Source organism: Narcine bancroftii, chromosome 2 (genome assembly GCF_036971445.1).
Source record: "Narcine bancroftii isolate sNarBan1 chromosome 2, sNarBan1.hap1, whole genome shotgun sequence".
Classification (NCBI taxonomy): domain Eukaryota; kingdom Metazoa; phylum Chordata; class Chondrichthyes; order Torpediniformes; family Narcinidae; genus Narcine; species Narcine bancroftii.
Window position 1 is genome coordinate 220,291,156 of NC_091470.1, and position 19,006 is coordinate 220,310,161.

Genomic DNA, 19,006 nt, shown 5'->3' on the forward strand with positions numbered 1-19,006 from the left:
CAAACACACACACACATAATCATTGTATTATATACACTGTGGCGGAGAGAACAGTGGAAGATACACAACCACCACGTTGAGGGTCGTTAACAACAGTTTTTATTCCAATTCAGCACGCCCCTATAAGGGCAGCATGAGCTCAGTCACCTGGTGTATTGTGATATCATAATCGCTGTCCAGGGTGCTGGAAGGGATGCTGGAGTCAGAGAGAAACCTCTGACGACGCCATTTCCCCATGGCTGCCCCGCCACATGGTGATACAAGCAGGGCCGGTTTGCCATGAGGATGTGCGCCGCCACAACAGTATATTTATATATACATATAAATATTTATATACTCATAAATATTGGTGCGTTTGAGAAAAGAATGGAAGAAGATATTGGATATCAATATGAAGAGGCTGCATGGTGTTAAGGTCAAATTAATATTACAGACAAAGTACATTAGATACTCTGGGGATTGATAGCTCAGCAGATTTTGAAAGATTTTCATAAGTACAAACCTCAGAACTCTGTATATATATATTTTTCAGCATCCTATTTCCCTGAGTCCTGGTAGATTCGATGTTCAGCCTTCTTAATCCTGGCATGAACAGACTTTTAATCATTGAAGATTTTCCTAATATTAGGTTTCATATACTCCCTTTGGTGGATTATCAAATAATAGCCTCAGATTTAACCAGTTCCATTTATGAGCATAAATGAGTCTGTAAGACCATATGTCCACAAGAGCAAAAGTAGGCAATTCGACTCATTGAGTCTGCTCCACCATTCCATCCTCTCACTCTGCTCCACTCCCCTGCATTCTCCCCATAACCTTCGATACCCCAAATATTCAGACACTTACCAATTTCGGTCTTAAATACACCCAATGACCTGGCCTCCACAGTCCCGCCTGGGTGGCAGCAAGTTCCAGAGGTTCACCATTATCGAGCCCAAGAAATCCTCCGTTGAAAGTGGGTGCCCTGCAGTTCTGAAGTTGTGGCCTTCTTGTCCTTGAATTCTCCACCACAGGAACCGACGACTCTGTCCAGACCTTTCAACATTCAAAATGCTTCTATGAGGTCACCCCTCATTCTTCTGAACTTCAAGGAGTACAGTCTAAAAGCCGTCATATGGTAATTGTTCAGTGTTCAATAACTAATTTAAATGTGGATGTTTTTAAGAAGCTCACATGTGGGAAGTGGCATAAGTGATAATGTTGTCAATTCAAGTATGTGTTTGCAGTCAGCTCCATAAAAATGATGGCATGCCATCCACCCTCAAAGGGTCAGACTTTGCAGATTATTCTTGAACTGGACTGCAGTGCTTATTGTGAGTGTTAATCATTCATTGAAGTAAATGCAGCCTTTATTTGTGTCAGCCAGCATTAAACTGAGCGTTAGGCTGGCACAGTGTTTTCAGAAGTGTGATCTTCTGTGATATTAACACTTCCCTCAGCATTTCACAAGTTTGCTGCTCCGAAACTCCCCATCTGGTATGGAGAGAGGAAGCTGGCACTACCCAGGATTGGGACTCCAGGTGTGGGGACTCTGCTGGAGGAATGCTCCATTCTGATGGATGAGCACTGCATCTATCAATCTGGGTGGCACGATTAACTTAGCAGTAAGCACAATGCTATTACGGTGACAACAACCGGGTTCAAATCCGACGCTGTCTGTAAGGAGTTTGTACTGTTATGGAGTCCAGAGGACCCAAAAAACTGGCAACAATAGCTATGAACTACACCACAGGGTTACTTAAACAAAAGTATTTAATTATAATGGAACAAGAAAACAGAATTGAACTTTAACTTATTACTTAACTTACTGAACTACTTAATCCTCCCTCTAACACTAAGCGCAGATGTGTGTAATGTATATTTAAGATTAGAAAATTTCTTTGGATCACAGTCCAATCTCATTGGTTGCAGGCAATCCTTGTACTGTGCACAGAAGTTAGCATTAACAAAGTTCACCAGTCTTTGGTGCTTAACAGGCAAATGGTTACCACTCAGGAGGGTTTTTGCTGGTTTTCAGAGAGAGATTCCTTTTCCAGGGCATCCGCAACTGATACCTTCTCAATCGGTCTTGCTGACGAAACTTGCCCACTTCAGATGATCCTCTTTCTTTCAGGTCACCTTTCAGATCGCCAGTCTTCTCCTTTGACCAGACAACCTTCCAAAGATTGCCCGCTTTGTCCTTCTGGAAATAATTTCTGTGGCTCCTCTCTCTGTTTCAAACCCTCCCTCTCTGAGAGCAAAACTCTTCTCCCCTGCCTGCAAAGATCACATGCTCTCCCAGGCAAGCTGTTGTAGATAGTTTGTTGCCTCCTGCAAAAAGCATTCTGCAAAAGTCCTGTAAATATTCTGTGTTTTAAAATGTGTGTGTGCAAGCTGCTCTAACAATTCCTCCCAAACCACTTCTAAATACTCTGTCACAACTTCCCCCTTTAAAGGAAATTTTAACTCTTGTTAAAATTCATTTGTAACTAAACTGTCTTAAAGTCACTAAAGAGATATACACAATTTATAATTCAATTTCAAGAGTATTTCTATAAATGATCAATTTTAACACCTTGACAAACAATCGGCAATCACATTATTTACACCTCTGATATGGTTAATTTACAGATCATATTCTTGTAATATCAAACTCTAGTTTAATAATCTTCTGTTTTTATTCTTCATTTTATTCAAAAACGCCAGAGGATTGTGGTCAGTGAATATAACAATTGGTTCATGAGAGGTACCAAGATACACTTCAAAATTCTGCAGAGCAAATATGATAGCCAACAGTTCTTTTTCAATAGTGGAATAGTTCTTTTGATGAACATTGAATTTTTTTGAGAAGTAGACAACTGGATGGTCAATGACGTTTATGTTTTGCAATAAAACTGCACCTGCTACTCCCTTACTGGCCACTGCTACAGAAAATGGTCTGTCAAAATCAGGAGATTTTAACACAGGGCCATGGCATAGCATCTCCTTTAAATTTTCTAATGCTGCCAGACAATCTTTAGTCCACACAAATTCTTCCCCTTTCTTCAAAAGGTTGGTTAATGGAAGAGCAACCTCAGCAAAATTTCCTGTGATATCCTGCCATTCCTAAAAATCTTCTCACTGCTTTCTTGCCATTGGGAATAGGAAACTCAGAAATTGCATTCACTTGTGCAACTTTGCCAAGGCCAACTACATAACCCAAGTATGTTACCGTGGCATTTGCAAATTGATTCTTTGCTAAATTAACAGTTAAGTTTGCTTTGGATAATCTTGCAAACAATTTGTCCAATTGCCTTAGATGTTCTTCCCATGTGTCACTTTTTGTGACCAAGTCATCAGTATAAGCATCTGTATGAGTTAACCCTTGGATAACTGAATTAATCATCCTCTGGAATGTTACAGGGGCATTTTTCATGCCAAAAGGTAACACATTAACTCGTAAACCAAATGGAGTTACAAAAGCTGAAATATTCTTTCCTCTCTCAGTTAAAGGAACACACCAGTAACCCTTCAACATATCCAACCTAGTAAGAAATTTAGCTTTGCCAATTATATCAATACAGTCATCTATTCTTGGAATAGGATAAGCATCTGTTTTAGTTACTGAATTAACCTTTCTATAATCCGTACAGAATCTATCAGTTCCATCTGGTTTTGGTACCAGAATACAATAACTCTAATCTGAGTTCGAAGGTCTAATAATGTAATTCCTCAACGTATATTCCACCTCCTCATCCATGATTTTACTCTTCTGAATATTTATTCTATATGGGTGCTGTTTTATGGGACTTGCTTCTCCAACATCTAAATCATGGTAAATCATTGATGTCCTTTTTGGAACATCAAGAAACAAATTTGTGTATTTCAGAAGTAATTCTTTCAACTGCATCTGCTCTTGTAAGTTAAGATAGCCTAACATTTTTTCCAAATTTTCCAAAATTCTTGAGTCAGACAGGCACACATAAACCATGGTTTCTTTAAGGTTATCATCGCAAGATTCTGTTTCCATAATCTTATGATCCACCACTTCCTTCACTCTGTCAACAGCCAACACCTCTGAAACAGATGGTTCTCCAATACCCTTATTCCCATAATAAGGTTTCAACAACAATTCACCCTCCAAGTCATATCCACAAGCCATTTCCTTAATCTCCTGTTAAGTCACTGCTTTGTCCCTCAAGAGAGCAAGATCTGCATCTATTTCCTTTTTTTTTTTTTTTAATTTTTTTATTTTTCACACCATAAATCACATTAGCCATGATATACACTATTTCTTTTTCACACATATACAGTGACTTTTTCTCCCCCCCCTTTCCTCCCAAACCACCCCCCCACCTCCCCCTCTCATCCATTTTAGGTATACAATCTAGGTTGCATTAAGCCAGTCAGACAATGTTGTCATTCAACAAAATTACACCAGAAATTCTACTGAGTCCATTCTTTTCTTTCCTTCTCCTTCCATCAACTTAGGTAATGTTTGTCCCCGGTAGGTTTTCGCTATTGTATTTAATGTAAGGCTCCTATACTTGTTCGAATATTTCAATATTATTTCTTAACCAATATGTTATTTTTTCTAATGGAATACATTTATTCATTTAAATTTGGTAGTTTCTTCCTTTTAATTTGGTTATGTATTTCATTAATATTTAAAGACATATAGTTCAGCGTAGCCCTTTTATATTTTGTTTATCTTCTCTTTCCGTTTTTCCATCATTACCTTTCCTCCTTTTCCATTTCTGTTTTCTTATTTTCAACTCTTTATAAGACAACATTCCTACAACATCTAACATTTTCCTTATTCTCCTATTTCTATCTTATTTATCCCCAATCTCCCCTTCACCTCCTGAGTTGTCCTTTATCCCTTGTCGGACAACCATATCTCCCCTCTCCATTTGGATTTGCGAATCCACTCGCAAGCGTCAACTGATTTTGCAGTGACCGCTATTTCCCCCCACCCCGCCTCCCCCAGAAAAGATTTCACTTTTCATATGTCACAAAGGTCCCTCTTTTAATTCCCTCCTTATTCTCTCTATTCCATTACCTTCCCTTATTAATTCTTGTCTATACTATCTATATTTTCCTCTAAGTACAGATACATTCATGTATGCTCATTGTCTCTATTCACTCTTATACCTCTTTACCTGCATACATATCAATCGTGATCATTTTTACTCTCATTACCCGTCTTCATCCCTCAGTCTATTTTTGTCTTTACCCACATACATATCAGTCGTGATCATTTTAACTCTCATTACCCGTCTTCCTCCCTCAGTCTATTTTTGTAATTGTTCTGCAAATTTTCGTGCTTCTTCTGGATCCGAGAATAGTCTGTTTTGTTGTCCTGGAATAAATATTTTCAATACCGCTGGATGCTTTAGTATAAATTTATACCCTTTCTTCCATAAAATCGCCTTTGCTGTATTGAACTCTTTTCTCTTCTTTAGGAGTTCAAAACTTATATCTGGATAAATGAAGATTTTTTGCCCTTTATACTCCAGTGGTTTGTTGCCCTCTCTTACTTTTTCCATTGTCTTCTCCAGTACCTTTTCTCTTGTAGTATATCTTAGGAATTTTACTACAATAGATCTTGGTTTTTGTTGTGGTTGTGGTTTAGAGGCCAATACTCTATGTGCCCTTTCTATTTCCATTTCATGCTGTAGTTCTGGACATCCTAGGGTCTTAGGGATCCACTCTTTTATAAACTCCCTCATATTCTTGCCTTCTTCATCTTCCTTAAGGCCCACTATCTTTATGTTATTTCTTCTGTTATGGTTTTCCATTGTATCTATTTTTTGAGCTAGTAGTTCTTGTGTCTCTTTAGTTTTTTTATTAGATTTCTCCAATTTCTTTTTTAAGTCTTCTACCTCCATTTCTGCTGCTACTGCCCGCTCTTCCATCTTGTCCATTTTTTTTCCCATTTCTGTTAAGGTCATCTCCATTTTAATTATTTTCTCTTCTGTGTTGTTTATTCTTTTTCTTAAATCCTTAAATTCCTGTGTTTGCCATTCTTTAAATGACTCCATGTATCCTTTAATAAGAGCAAGTATATCCTTTACCTTGCCTATCTTTTCTTCTTCTATTTCACCATACTCTTCCTCTTCTTCTTCCTCTGGGTTGGCCATCTGTTGTTTCTTTGGTGCCCTTTCCTCCTCTTCTTTCTTGTTTCTATTGTCTTCTGTGGTCTCTTCTTGCTGCAGGTGTTCTGCAGCTGTCGTTGCCGGCTGTGGAGATCGACTCCCCAGCTGGTCCCCCCTCCCGTCGGTGTGTTTTTTTTCATTCGCATCGCGCATGCGCGAAGTTTCGCGCATGCGCGGTTGCGCACTTTTGCTCGGCTCTGCGAGCCATTTTTGTAGTCCATTATTTACCGACCTGAGGGAGCGGGTTTCTCTCTCCGCAGCGGGCCTCTTCGGACAGGTAAGGCCTTCACCTTTTTCCTCCTTTGTCTTCTCTTCCTCTCTTCTTACCGTTGCTTTCGACTTTTCTTTTTTTGTCGCCATCTTCTTTCCACCTTTATACTCACTTTTCTGTAACTTTTATTTCTGTGCCTTTGTGTTTTCTCTTGTTTTTCCCGACTTTTCTGGAGAGGGCTGGAGTTCACCGTCCGGCCACTACTCCATCACGTGACTCCCCTCTGCATCTATTTCCTGATGCTGAATTAACTCTTACCTTGACAAAGAGAAATCCTCACTCTCACAATGATCCTGTTCTTTCAAAAGTACTCTAGAAGTACTGGGCAAATCTCTATCAACTGGTTCTTCTTCAGCTGTCATCATTTTCTTAGACACAGACTTCTCTCTTTGGCTTGGCTTCGCGGACGAAGATTTATGGAGGGGGTAAAAAGTCTACGTCAGCTGCAGGCTCGTTTGTGGCTGACAAGTCCGATGCGGGACAGGCAGACACGGTTGCAGCGGTTGCAGGGGAAAATTGGTTGGTTGGGGTTAGGTGTTGGGTTTTTCCTCCTTTGCCTTTTGTCAGTGAGGTGGGCTCTGCGGTCTTCTTCAAAGGTGGTTGCTGCCTGCCAAACTGTGAGGCGCCAAGATGCACGGTTTGAGGCGTTATCAGCCCACTGGCGGTGGTCAATGTGGCAGGCACCAAGAGATTTCTTTAGGCAGTCCTTGTACCTTTTCTTTGGTGCACCTCTGTCACGGTGGCCAGTGGAGAGCTCGCCATATAACACGATCTTGGGAAGGCGATGGTCCTCCATTCTGGAGACGTGACCCATCCAGCGCAGCTGGATCTTCAGCAGCGTGGACTCGATGCTGTCGACCTCTGCCATCTCGAGTACTTCGACGTTAGGGATGAAAGCGCTCCAATGGATGTTGAGGATGGAGCGGAGACAACGCTGGTGGAAGTGTTCTAGGAGCCGTAGGTGGTGCCGGTAGAGGACCCATGATTCGGAGCCGAACAAGAGTGTGGGTATGACAACGGCTCTGTATACGCTTATCTTTGTGAGGTTTTTCAGTTGGTTGTTTTTCCAGACTCTTTTGTGTAGTCTTCCAAAGGCGCTATTTGCCTTGGCGAGTCTGTTGTCTATCTCATTGTTGATCCTTGCATCTGATGAAATGGTGCAGCCGAGATAGGTAAACTGGTTGACCGTTTTGAGTTTTGTGTGCCCGATGGAGATGTGGGGGGGCTGGTAGTCATGGTGGGGAGCTGGCTGATGGAGGACCTCAGTTTTCTTCAGGCTGACTTCCAGGCCAAACATTTTGGCAGTTTCTGCAAAGCAGGACGTCAAGCGCTGAAGAGCTGGCTCTGAATGGGCAACTAAAGCGGCATCGTCTGCAAAGAGTAGTTCACGGACAAGTTTATCTTGTGTCTTGGTGTGAGCTTGCAGGTGCCTCAGATTGAAGAGACTGCCATCCGTGCGGTACCGGATGTAAACAGCATCTTCATTGTTGGGGTCTTTCATGGCTTGGTTCAGCATCATGCTGAAGAAGATTGAAAAGAGGGTTGGTGCGAGAACACAGCCTTGCTTCACGCCATTGTTAATGGAGAAGGGTTCAGAGAGCTCATTGCTGTATCTGACCCGACCTTGTTGGTTTTCGTGCAGTTGGATAATCATGTTGAGGAACTTTGGGGGACATCCGATGCGCTCTAGTATTTGCCAAAGCCCTTTCCTGCTCACGGTGTCGAAGGCTTTGGTGAGGTCAACAAAGGTGATGTAGAGTCCTTTGTTTTGTTCTCTGCACTTTTCTTGGAGCTGTCTGAGGGCAAAGACCATGTCAGTAGTTCCTCTGTTTGCGCGAAAGCCGCACTGTGATTCTGGGAGAATATTCTCGGCGACACTAGATATTATTCTATTTAGACACAGACTTAGTTGCAGGATAAATCACACTATCCTCTCTAACCACATCCTTACTGGGCCGATTTGTCAATCTTAAAACTGACCCTACTTTATCCTCTGCCAAATCATTCCCCAACAAAAACAAGACACCCTGCATGGGTAACTTTGGAATTACTCCTACTACAACAGGTCCTTTGACTAATTCTGAATTCAGTTTAACTTTGTGAAGCGATGTTGACTCTACCTCACCTCCCACAGCTTTAATCAAAGTTGTCTCCCCTGTGTCAGTCCTTTGATCCACAGTTAAAACACTTACCAACAACAATGACTGTGCAGCCACAGTATCTTTAAGAATTTTAACTGGAACCTGTGGTTCTCCCTCCTTTATTGAGACAAAACGCTCTGACACAAAAGGCTTGAAAACATCCATGACCTCCTTAACAGGTTTGGCACCTCTGCTCTCCTTAAATTCCACTGTTTGAATACATGCTTCTGGTAAAACCTGTTTTTCTCTTTTCTTTTTCAAGACTAGACAATTCACAATCACATGACCAGGTTTCTTACAAAAATGACATACAAATGCAAAGTTCTGTCCTTTCCTACCTTTCCTTCATCTTTCCTTTTAACATTTTCTCCAGAATTTATTTCAGGCCTACTGTCCTGCTGCATACTAACCTTATGAACAGGTTTATTAATCTGTTCGCTGAAAATGCCTATTATTCTGGAATGTACTTCTGTGAATCAGAGCAAATTCTAGCCACCTGTTGCTACGTCCCCATGTCTCTCTCATCCAGGTATAATTTAATATCCTCAGGGACACACCTTTTAATTTCCTCTATTAGTATTAATTCTCTCAATCTGTCAAAATCATTGTTTATTTCTTTTGAGGCACACCATCAGTCAAAACACACAGATTTCTTCAGAGCAAAAACCATATAAGATTGATTCCATGTTTTCACCAAACTCCTAAATTTTTGCCGATATGCTTCAGGAACCAACTCATGAGCTTTCAATAGTGCTTGCTTAACAGTATCATAATTTGCCAATTGCTCTGTAGTCAAACTAGAGTATGCAATTTGTGCTTTTCCCTTCAATACACTTTGGAGCATTAGAGGCCATTTTTCTTTTGGCCATCTTGAGCTCTCAGCAACCTTTACAAAAAGCTGAAAATATGTATCTATATTTCCCTCATCAAAAGGAGGAACTAGATTTACCTCTCTACTAGCCAAAAACCTCTCCCAAGGAGTTACAGCCTCAATTCTCGAACTTCTTTCTATCTCCATTCTTAACTTCTCTAATTGAAACTGTCTGTCCCTTTCAATTTCCTTGTTCCATCTTTCAGCTACCTCTAAATCATATTTCCTCTGTTTTTCAGCTTCCTCTGCCTCATGTATCCTTTTTCTCTCAGCCTCTACTCTTTGCTTTTCAACTTCATATTGTTGTCTCTGCAACTCAAAATTACGTTTCTCCCTTTCTTCTTGCACCCTTAATTTCTCCAATTCCAATTGCAGTTCAAAAGATCTATTCTCTGGAAAATTTTCTAAGTCTTCCTCAACAAATTTTCCCTTCACTTATATAATATTTCACTATAATCCTCTGTATTTGCACTTTTCTCCTCCATTGTTTAACTTCAGCAATTTTAGTACCTTGGAAATAGCCATCAGTTCCTCTTTTCTCATGATCTGCAGCTGATGGTTGTAACAAAAATGTATTAACTTCCATTGCTGCTGTTTTTCCAGACACCAGCTTTAAGTTAGCTTGCAAAAATTCCAGACACAATAACTTTCAAAAAAATACAATCAACTAATAAATCATCAAATTGCAATGTTCAAATCCTAAACGACAAACCCCCATAAAATGTTACGGAGTTCAGAGGACCCCAAAACCCAGCACCAAAAACCAGCCTTCCAAAGATTGCCTGCTTTGTCCTTCTGTAAATAATTTCTGTGACTCCTCTCTGTTTCACACCCTCTCTGAGAGCAAAACTCTTCTCCTCTGCCTGCAAGGATCACATGCTCTCCTAGGCAAGCTGTTGTCTATAGTTTGTTGCCTCCTGCAAAAAGCATTCTGCAAAAGTCCTGCAAATATTCTTTGTTTTAAAATGTGCGTGTGCAAGCTGCTCTAACAATTCCTTCCAAACCACCTCTAAATACTTTGTCACAGTATACTCTCCCCACATCTGTGTGGATTTCGTCCGAGTGCTCCAGTCACCTCCCACACTCAAAAAGGTACAGAGTTTGTAGGTTTACTAGTGTATTTGAGATGCATTGGTTCATGGAAGGGCCTATTATCTGGATTAAAATTAAATTAATATGAATCTGGAAGGTGAAAAGTACAGCCAGGAGAAGAAGACAATTATGACATTGCTGACGAATGCACAGCAAGAGGAACATAGAAAATAAGGGCAAAAATTGGACACCTGCACCCTTGAGCCTGCCCTGTCATACAATGCTTGTGGTAAATGTCATGGCATCAGGGCTGTCAGTGAGGTTTCCATCTTCCACTTCCATTCCGGGCCCACTGGCGACCCCGGAGTGTGGGTAACTACCTTGGAGGCACAGGCCTTCATGACTGTGTGGAGGTGCAGGGTTCCCCATCTGGAGCCCAGCTCTCAGGGACCAGAGCTGGGCTCCAGTGGCAGAGCGATGCCACATTTGAGCAGATCATATTCGACGGGAATTGAAGCATTTCATCTGTGAAATTTCATCCTGTGCAGAGAGAAAGAAGCCACAGAACATGTGCTTGAGTGCAATGATCTTCAACTCTGTTGAATGAAAAATCCCTCTTGTTCACAAGATAAGGTACAGCTGCACCTATAACTTCCTGATGATGGGTCGCTTCTTTTCATAAGCCGGGAGAGTCTCAGGAACTGTTAACGGTCCAAGAACAGGGCAGTCAACAGACTGAATAAATTTGAATTTATTTTCTAATAATTATATGAACTTTCTAACCGAATTATGTGATGAATGCCTTGCCATTTTAAAATGCCCAGCCATTTAAAAAAAAAGATCTAATTTTTAAAAGTAATTCCTGAAGTATTTCGTGAATGTACAAGTTGCGGGGGGAATAATTTTTGATAAGCAAGAAAATCTGCGGCTGCCTGGGTTGAGGGCAGCGCACAAACATCTTGGAGGCGTTCAGGATGTCGTGCAACATCCATAGGAAGTCAAGAGTAACCAGTGTTTCAGGCCTGAGCCCTCCATCAAGCAAAATCAGACAGGGGCCTGGCCTGAATAAAAAGATGGAGGGAAGTCGGGGGGGAGGGGGGGGAAGGAGGGATGAAGGGATGAGCCTCTTAACTATTAGGCAGTGCTCTCGTCTTGTCTCCTCCTGCCCCCTCCCCTCCCTTTTTTATTTAGGTGCCTGCCTGTGTTTGCTTGTCTGTGACACAGGGCTCAGGGTCGAATTGTTGGCCTCCCTTTACTTCCTATGGATGTTGCGTGCCCTGCTGAACTTCTTTAGCGTAATAATTATAGCGATAGCTTTCGTCGCTTGGACAGGCTGGAACCAGAATTGCACCAGTTGTCAAAGCTGTTCTGTGAGGTCAGACCATTACTGAAGGCCTTCAGTGGGCAATGCTATATGCCTGGAATTGCCAGTGAGACTGGAGGCACAATGAAGGTCAGCTGATGCTGGAATCAGGAGCAAAACACAACCTGCTGGAAGAGCAGCGGGCATCAGTGGGAGAAAAAGAATGACTGACATTTCGAGACGGGACCCTTCAGCAGGACTGAGAGTGCAGAGGGGCGATCGCCAGTCTAATGAGGACAGGCTGGGATTATGCTGGACAGAGGGCCAGGAGGGGATTGATGGACCAGGGAGGGATGAAGGTTGACGGACATTTGGGGAGGCCGATGGCGGGCAATCAAATGACTTCATGAGGCAGTAGATCTGAGTCAAAAGGCTTTTATTGGCTTAGAGGTTAGCTGGGGCTCAGAGAGCACCTGGCCTGGATCCGAGCAGAAAGTGATCTGGGGGTCAAGGTCTGGGGTCGGGACCTTTATTATGGAATCCCCTGGGAGGGGTCAGAGGGAAGGAAGGCATGGTCCAGGTCACTACATACAGTTGTTACAATACCACCACAGCCGAGGCAGTTGATGAGCTTAGAGCGGCCTCCGAATTATAGACTCTTCCTACGCTCACTCTAGATCAAACAGATCACTCGACTGACAGTTTTGGGGATCAGCAGAAGATCTGTCGATTATTCTTGGTTTCTCCTGCAGTGGACGACCAACAGCTCATCATCAGATCACAGTGCCTTGTTCTAAGGAAAAGTGTCAGCGATAGATAGCACCAGTCATAAGATCTTTCTGCTGATAATGTAAAAGATTGCCACGTGTGAGATCAGCATGGTTCTCCAATCATTGCGTATATTATTATATAGTTGCTGAGGTTGGAGGTATTCATTGAGTTTACAGATTTGCTGTCACAATGTCAGTCTGCTGTGGGCCCAGTTTAATCTAACAACATTTGTTGCTCTCAGGTGTACTTAACAGGAGAAATGTAACACCATTTTGATGCTTCAAGTCAACATGGGAAATGTTTAAGTACCCAAGATTTAATGTTCAATGACCCACTGCTCACGCTTCCATTTCACAGCAGTTTTAGTTCGAACCATTGTGAATCTCAGGGCACCTTGTAAACCAGCCATTTTTAACGGGAGGTTTAGGGTCCCCTGTTGGCCACAGCACATTTAAGTGAAAGCCTTTTTCTTCACCTCGCGCCGCTGTCGGAGCTGCTGTAACGGCAGTGCTGCTGCTAGTATGGAAGAGCGGGGAGCGGAGACTCAGTGCTGCCCCTGTAGGGTCCAAATGCCCAGTCTGACTGCTTTCGGCACTGTATAGGCTTTAAACGGCCTGTCAAATGAGCTGATGGTGGTTTACTTTGAAAGCCTATAACCATGGGGTCTTGGCCCAAGATGGCAGCATCCATGTTCAGCAGTGGGATGCAGACTCCGGGGAAGCAGAGGACTGGCGTAGAGTAGCAGAAAATGGGTAGACCACCCCTCCCCCCCATTTGTGAACAAAACGCAGAGGAGATGACGCCTTGGGCCAGTGACCATAGTGGTGGCCCAGCGAGGAGCTGTTGGTGACTCGAGGCGAGAAACCCACGCTGCCTGCGGGCTGCTAGTGACTTGCGGTCAAAGGACTCGCACTAGACTGTCGACTGCTAGAGAGCATGTGATGCCCTGAGTCACATTCTCAACTCCTTGCAGTTCCTGGACCATGCAGTGATGCACCCTGATAGGATGCTTTCAAATGGTCCATCTGTATAAGTTGTTAAGGGATGCAAATAACATGACAAATTTCCTTAGAATTTTAAGAAAGTAGAGTCGTTCAAGCTCTTTCTTGGCCCTTGCATTGACGTGAGTGGTTACTGGAAGTGTTTTACCCGGGGACCGAATGCTCTCTACTATCTCCCCCTCAGCTGGGAATGAGCTCCACCCCTCCTTCGGAGGTCTATCACCATTTCCTTGGCTTTGTTGACATTGAGGGAGAGGCTGTTGACCTGGCACCAAGCCACATATCCCTTTTGTCTCTGTACTCTGAATATTTTCTGGAAGCTAAATAGTTTGCCTTGTAAATTTTTGACAGAATTGTGATTTACATTGTCAAGGTGCATTGCAAGTGTTGATGGAATATGATAGGTGTCAGAATCTATGCAGAGGATGGGTAAGTCCATATTTCACAAGATCTATCTCTTAAAGCGATATGGCTGTTAAAGGTGATTGGCAAAAGAAAACTGCCTAACAGTTTTGTCCACATTTGGCTTTTTGTATGAGACTTCTTCACACAGACAACCACAACATGCATATTGAGCAAGTAGAAACCATCACAATTCTCTATAAGACTATTACAGATAGGAGCAGTATTAAGCCATTCAGCCCATCCAGTCTGCTCTGCCATTCAAGACATGGTTGATAAATATTTCCTTTCAATCGCATTCTCCCCATAACCTTTGGCACCATAACTAATCAAGAACCTATCAACACCTACTTTAAAGATACCCAGTGACCTGGCCTTCACAGCCATCCACAGGTTCACCACCCTCTGAATGAGAACACTAAAGAACTGAGGAAACTAAACATTGTCCACAGTCTAATGTGAGTCCTTTGACCGCATGTAACCAGCAGGCCGCAGGCAGCGTGGGTTCCTTGCTCAAGTCACCAACAGCCCACCGCCTCTGTGGGGAGCTAGATTTGTTACGTGTAGAAGTCTATCAGAGCGTGAACTTTGGGAAGGTGGCAGGGTTGCCAAATCCACAGGTTTCCTCGAAAGAAAATTGGAGAAAGCCCCTTTCCCAGGAAGGTGGCCATGGTGGCAGACTAGCAAGGGGCTCTGCAGCTGAAGAACACACACAGGCGGTGAGCTGTTGGAGGCTTGAGGTCAAAGGACTCATGCCAGGCTGCTAAAGACTGGCTCGTGAGAACCAGATATCAGAACTAGGATTTGAGAGGATGCTGAGGGCAAGGAGGGTTCCTGAAAGGCCCAGGGCACTCATGGCCCATTGTGTTTGGATCAGCTTGTCGATTGTTTGAACTGAACTGAACTGGAGTGTTGGGCAGCCGTAGAGGTTGCGGGAGAGCTGGAGGTGAATCCACGGACACTCGATCACTCTGGGGGGGGGGGGGATTCTCCGTTGCTTCTCTTTCTCTGACTGAAAGGGGCACTGGGAAATGCTCATGGTGAATCTTTGTCTGCCTTATGAAAGACTAAAGGAAAGTTTGTGTAATATTACATTTCTCAAGTCAAGTTTATTGTCATCTGATTGCACAAATTCTTTGGCTTGGCTTCGCGGACGAAGATTTATGGAGGGGGTAAAAAGTCCACGTCAGCTGCAGGCTCGTTTGTGGCTGACAAGTCCGATGCGGGACAGGCAGACACGATTGCAGCGGTTGCAAGGGAAAATTTGTTGGTTGGGGTTGGGTGTTGGGTTTTTCCTCCTTTGCCTTTTGTCAGTGAGGTGGGCTCTGCGGTCTTCTTCAAAGGAGGTTGCTGCCCGCCAAACTGTGAGGCGCCAAGATGCACGGTTTGAGGCGTTATCAGCCCACTGGCGGTGGTCAATGTGGCAGGCACCAAGAGATTTCTTTAGGCAGTCCTTGTACCTTTTCTTTGGTGCACCTCTGTCACGGTGGCCAGTGGAGAGCTCGCCATATAACACGATCTTGGGAAGGCGATGGTCCTCCATTCTGGAGACGTGACCCATCCAGCGCAGCTGGATCTTCAGCAGCGTGGACTCGATGCTGTCGACCTCTGCCATCTCGAGTACTTCGACGTTAGGGGTGTAAGCGCTCCAATGGATGTTGAGGATGGAGCGGAGACAACGCTGGTGGAAGCGTTCTAGGAGCCGTAGGTGGTGCCGGTAGAGGACCCATGATTCGGAGCCGAACAGGAGTGTGGGTATGACAACGGCTCTGTATACGCTTATCTTATTGCACAAATACAACTTGATGAAACAGCGTTCTCCGGTCCTCAGTGCAAAACATGCGGACACACAACTGGACAAAACATACATACAGACAAATAATTCATATGCTGGACAAGTATTTCATCTATAAAAATAATAAAGAAATATTGTTTTGTACAGATGAGATTCTTGGGTGGTTAATGTGAGACGTGCCTTTGGCCGTTCTGTTTTATTACATGACAGTAAATAGTATCTGAAGGAGTACGGACCAGCAGTGAACAACAATCCATGATGTACCACAAATCATAGAAGGAGATCTCCTTTTTTTGGTGTTCCAAACTGTGAAGTGATCAATGATCACAATCAGACACGCAGCAAGAGTCAAAGGGGTTATTGATCAGAAGACCCAGACGTGCCTCGACATGCTGCTGGCTCACGTCCAAGGCAGATATGAGGGAGGAGACTAGGGCTCTCGGCTTTTATTAAGGGATCTTATGGAGAGGGGCTACAGGTACAGGAGATGGGCCAGCCTGCCCAGCCCAGTGAGGACAAGCCCGCTGTACCGTATTCCACCACACAAACCTTGAAGGCATCGTTTACTTGTGACCAGGACTACCTGTTATATTTCGAGTGTGACCTGTAAAATGTGGCAGTCATGTTAAATGCATTGTCAATCATAAGGGAGTCTAAATCAGTAAACTAATTCTGGGGAAATAAGTTAAAGAAACAAGCAACTGCTTGAATATAGAAGTTCCTAGATGCTCAAAAATGAAAAACAGAACAATGTTCAAATCTATTTTCACAATCAATAACTTCACTTTTTGATTAAGCTTACACCACTGAACCTGAAGCTCCATTTGGCTGAGTGCAGGTAAGATCCAAAACTTGCTCCCGGTTCAGTATGACATGATGCCATTAAGGTCAGTTGACTGAACAAGGATAGTGATTGTTCAATTATATGCCAAAGTAGTAGCCAAATATTGCACCACATCTAGTTCAAGGCGATTCTTGCAGACTTAGGGTGGCACAGTTAGTGCAATGCTATTGCAGTGCCAGTGACCCGTGTTGGAATCCAGCACTGTCTGTAAGGAGTTTGTATGTGATCCCCATGTCTGAGTGGGTTTCCTCCCACCCTCCAAAATATATGAATGGCTTGGGCTCATGGGACAGAAGGGCCTGTTATGGTGCTGTATGTCTAAATTAAACAAAAATTAAATAAAATGGAGAATATTTCAAATAATTACTCAGTTCTCCTTATAATCTTCTCACAAGGCTTTGATGTGTTGGAATGTGCAACCTCATGATCAGATAGCCTTAAAAACCATACACACATGTCTATTCAATACAAACTGTGACTAACTCAATCGGTGATCAATATAAACTTCCATGTGCATATAATTACTGGGGTTAAGTCAGTAGGAATCTCTGGGCAAAGATCAGGTGAGGGCGCAGAGATTTTTAAAAAAATTATTCAGCTCATGGCAGTTCAACCAGGCTTGATGTTTTTGGATTAAGAAGCTCAGCACAGAATTTGAAACTGGAATAATTATGGCCTGTGTACCGAGGTTGATACGGCTACAGCTAGGTTATAGCTTTCAGTCTTAGCCCTAAGGCTGTAGCTCAAATCCACAGGAGGAGAAAAGACACCCACGCAGCAGCAGAGTGTATTCGACACTGAGTTTATAAGTGGCAGCTCTGCCTCTTATAGTCAGCTCGGCTGCGTCATCACCAAGGCCTGGCTTGAGCGGGCCGGCTGCCGATTGGTTACCTCAGATGCCTGGGCCCCGATTGGGCCCCCTGTGGCCAGTTTCACTGCTCTGCCGGCGGCCTATGGAAACAGGCACTTCAGCCTGCGTGATGCTTTGCTGGTCGGCGTGTTCGACGGCCGTTTCCTGTGTCGGCCCGAGGCGCGGGCCATGGGCCGCTGCACCTGCATAGTTTAGGCTGACACTCCGGAATATTCTTAACAAATGAGCATGAGGCAGATATTGATTCATTTTTATAAACTACTGTATTAATTTACAAGGACTCTTGGGTACTTATTTCTTGATTGATGACCTCGATACTTTATTGAAGTATGCTGCCAAAATACAGGACTGTTTACGTGTCCAATGTTGTTTCTCTACCACCAGAGGGTTTTATTTTTGTATTGGTGGATATTTAATGCCAATTCCTCATTACACTTGAGAAGGTGGGAGGTACCTTCCACATGGCAGATATACATATGGCAGATATCCTTCCACATTATTTGAGTTCCAACATTTATAGGAGATGGAATACATTTCTAAGTTAGGTCCTGGATGGGGAGGGGATGGGAGCACTGGGTGACACTGAGAGCTTGTGGAGTTTGGAGAGGGATTTGCAAGTGGAGGTATTTCAGTATACTGAACATTTGTTATTTTCTGTGAAACCAGTTATGGACTTGAACTGCTGGTGTAGAAGCCTTGGCAAGCTGATTGTCTGCATTTTATAAGATCTTTAGGCACTGAATTTACAGAGGGAGTTTATGCATTGCTTGGATCGTTACCAACCAAATTGGCTGCTCAGTCCTCTACAGTATCACTCATCTTAAGTATTAATGGAGCAATATCCAGCCAGGAAAGTAGAGACATCTCCATCAGTCTCCTCATTACTGTCTCAGAGATAGAAAGCAAGAAGGTGAGCCAGTTATCTAGCCACCTCTGACTTTCTGTTAGCTGTGCGGCTGGTCGAAAGGAGTTTCTCATGAATGTTATTTCCCAAGTAGTGGGTGACAGGGCATTCCACACTGGTGATGTGGAATGTCTCAAAAAGCAGAAATGGTGATTCTTGTGGCACGTAACAGCCCAATCATCAATTGAGGACCATCGAAAGGGAACTGCAAACACCATACATCGAAAGGCTCTTGGAGTGGCTTTTCACTTTGCTTAACTATTGGCATTTTGAATCAAACTCCTGGTACGCAGCACCTATGAGGATTGGTAGATGCCAGATAAATGGATTTTCCGGTTGCTTGAGACTGTGTGTTGTGCAAATGGAGAACTAAATGATAAGGCATACCAATTTTAAACTTCCGTCACTTTTACCCATTTGTTTTCCGCAACTCTTTTCAAGATCAAGATCGTGTAATAAAAACAGTGTAATATGACATGAAATTGCCTTTTGTCAGTTATAAAGCAGAGAGATTTGCCACCAGGAGAAATTGCCAGGTGCCTCTTAGAGTCAGAGAAAGAGAAGCAGAAGAAAGTCCCCTCAGAGTCACTGAGTGTCCGTGGAGTCACCGTCTATTTGTTTATTTATAAACGCACAGTTTGTGTAGCGGTTAGTGCAACGCCTTTACAGCGCCAGTGATCAAGA

General features: G+C 43.2%; 1 long non-coding RNA gene across 1 annotated transcript; it reads left to right on the forward strand.

Moving 5' to 3' along the window:
• Positions 1-229: 229 nt before the first annotated feature.
• On the forward strand, positions 230-11,064 carry LOC138752610 (uncharacterized). The gene is made up of 3 exons (XR_011350762.1): positions 230-415; positions 1,014-1,117; positions 10,980-11,064. It is a non-coding gene; the product is annotated as an uncharacterized lncRNA (long non-coding RNA).
• The last annotated feature ends 7,942 nt before the right edge of the window (positions 11,065-19,006 follow it).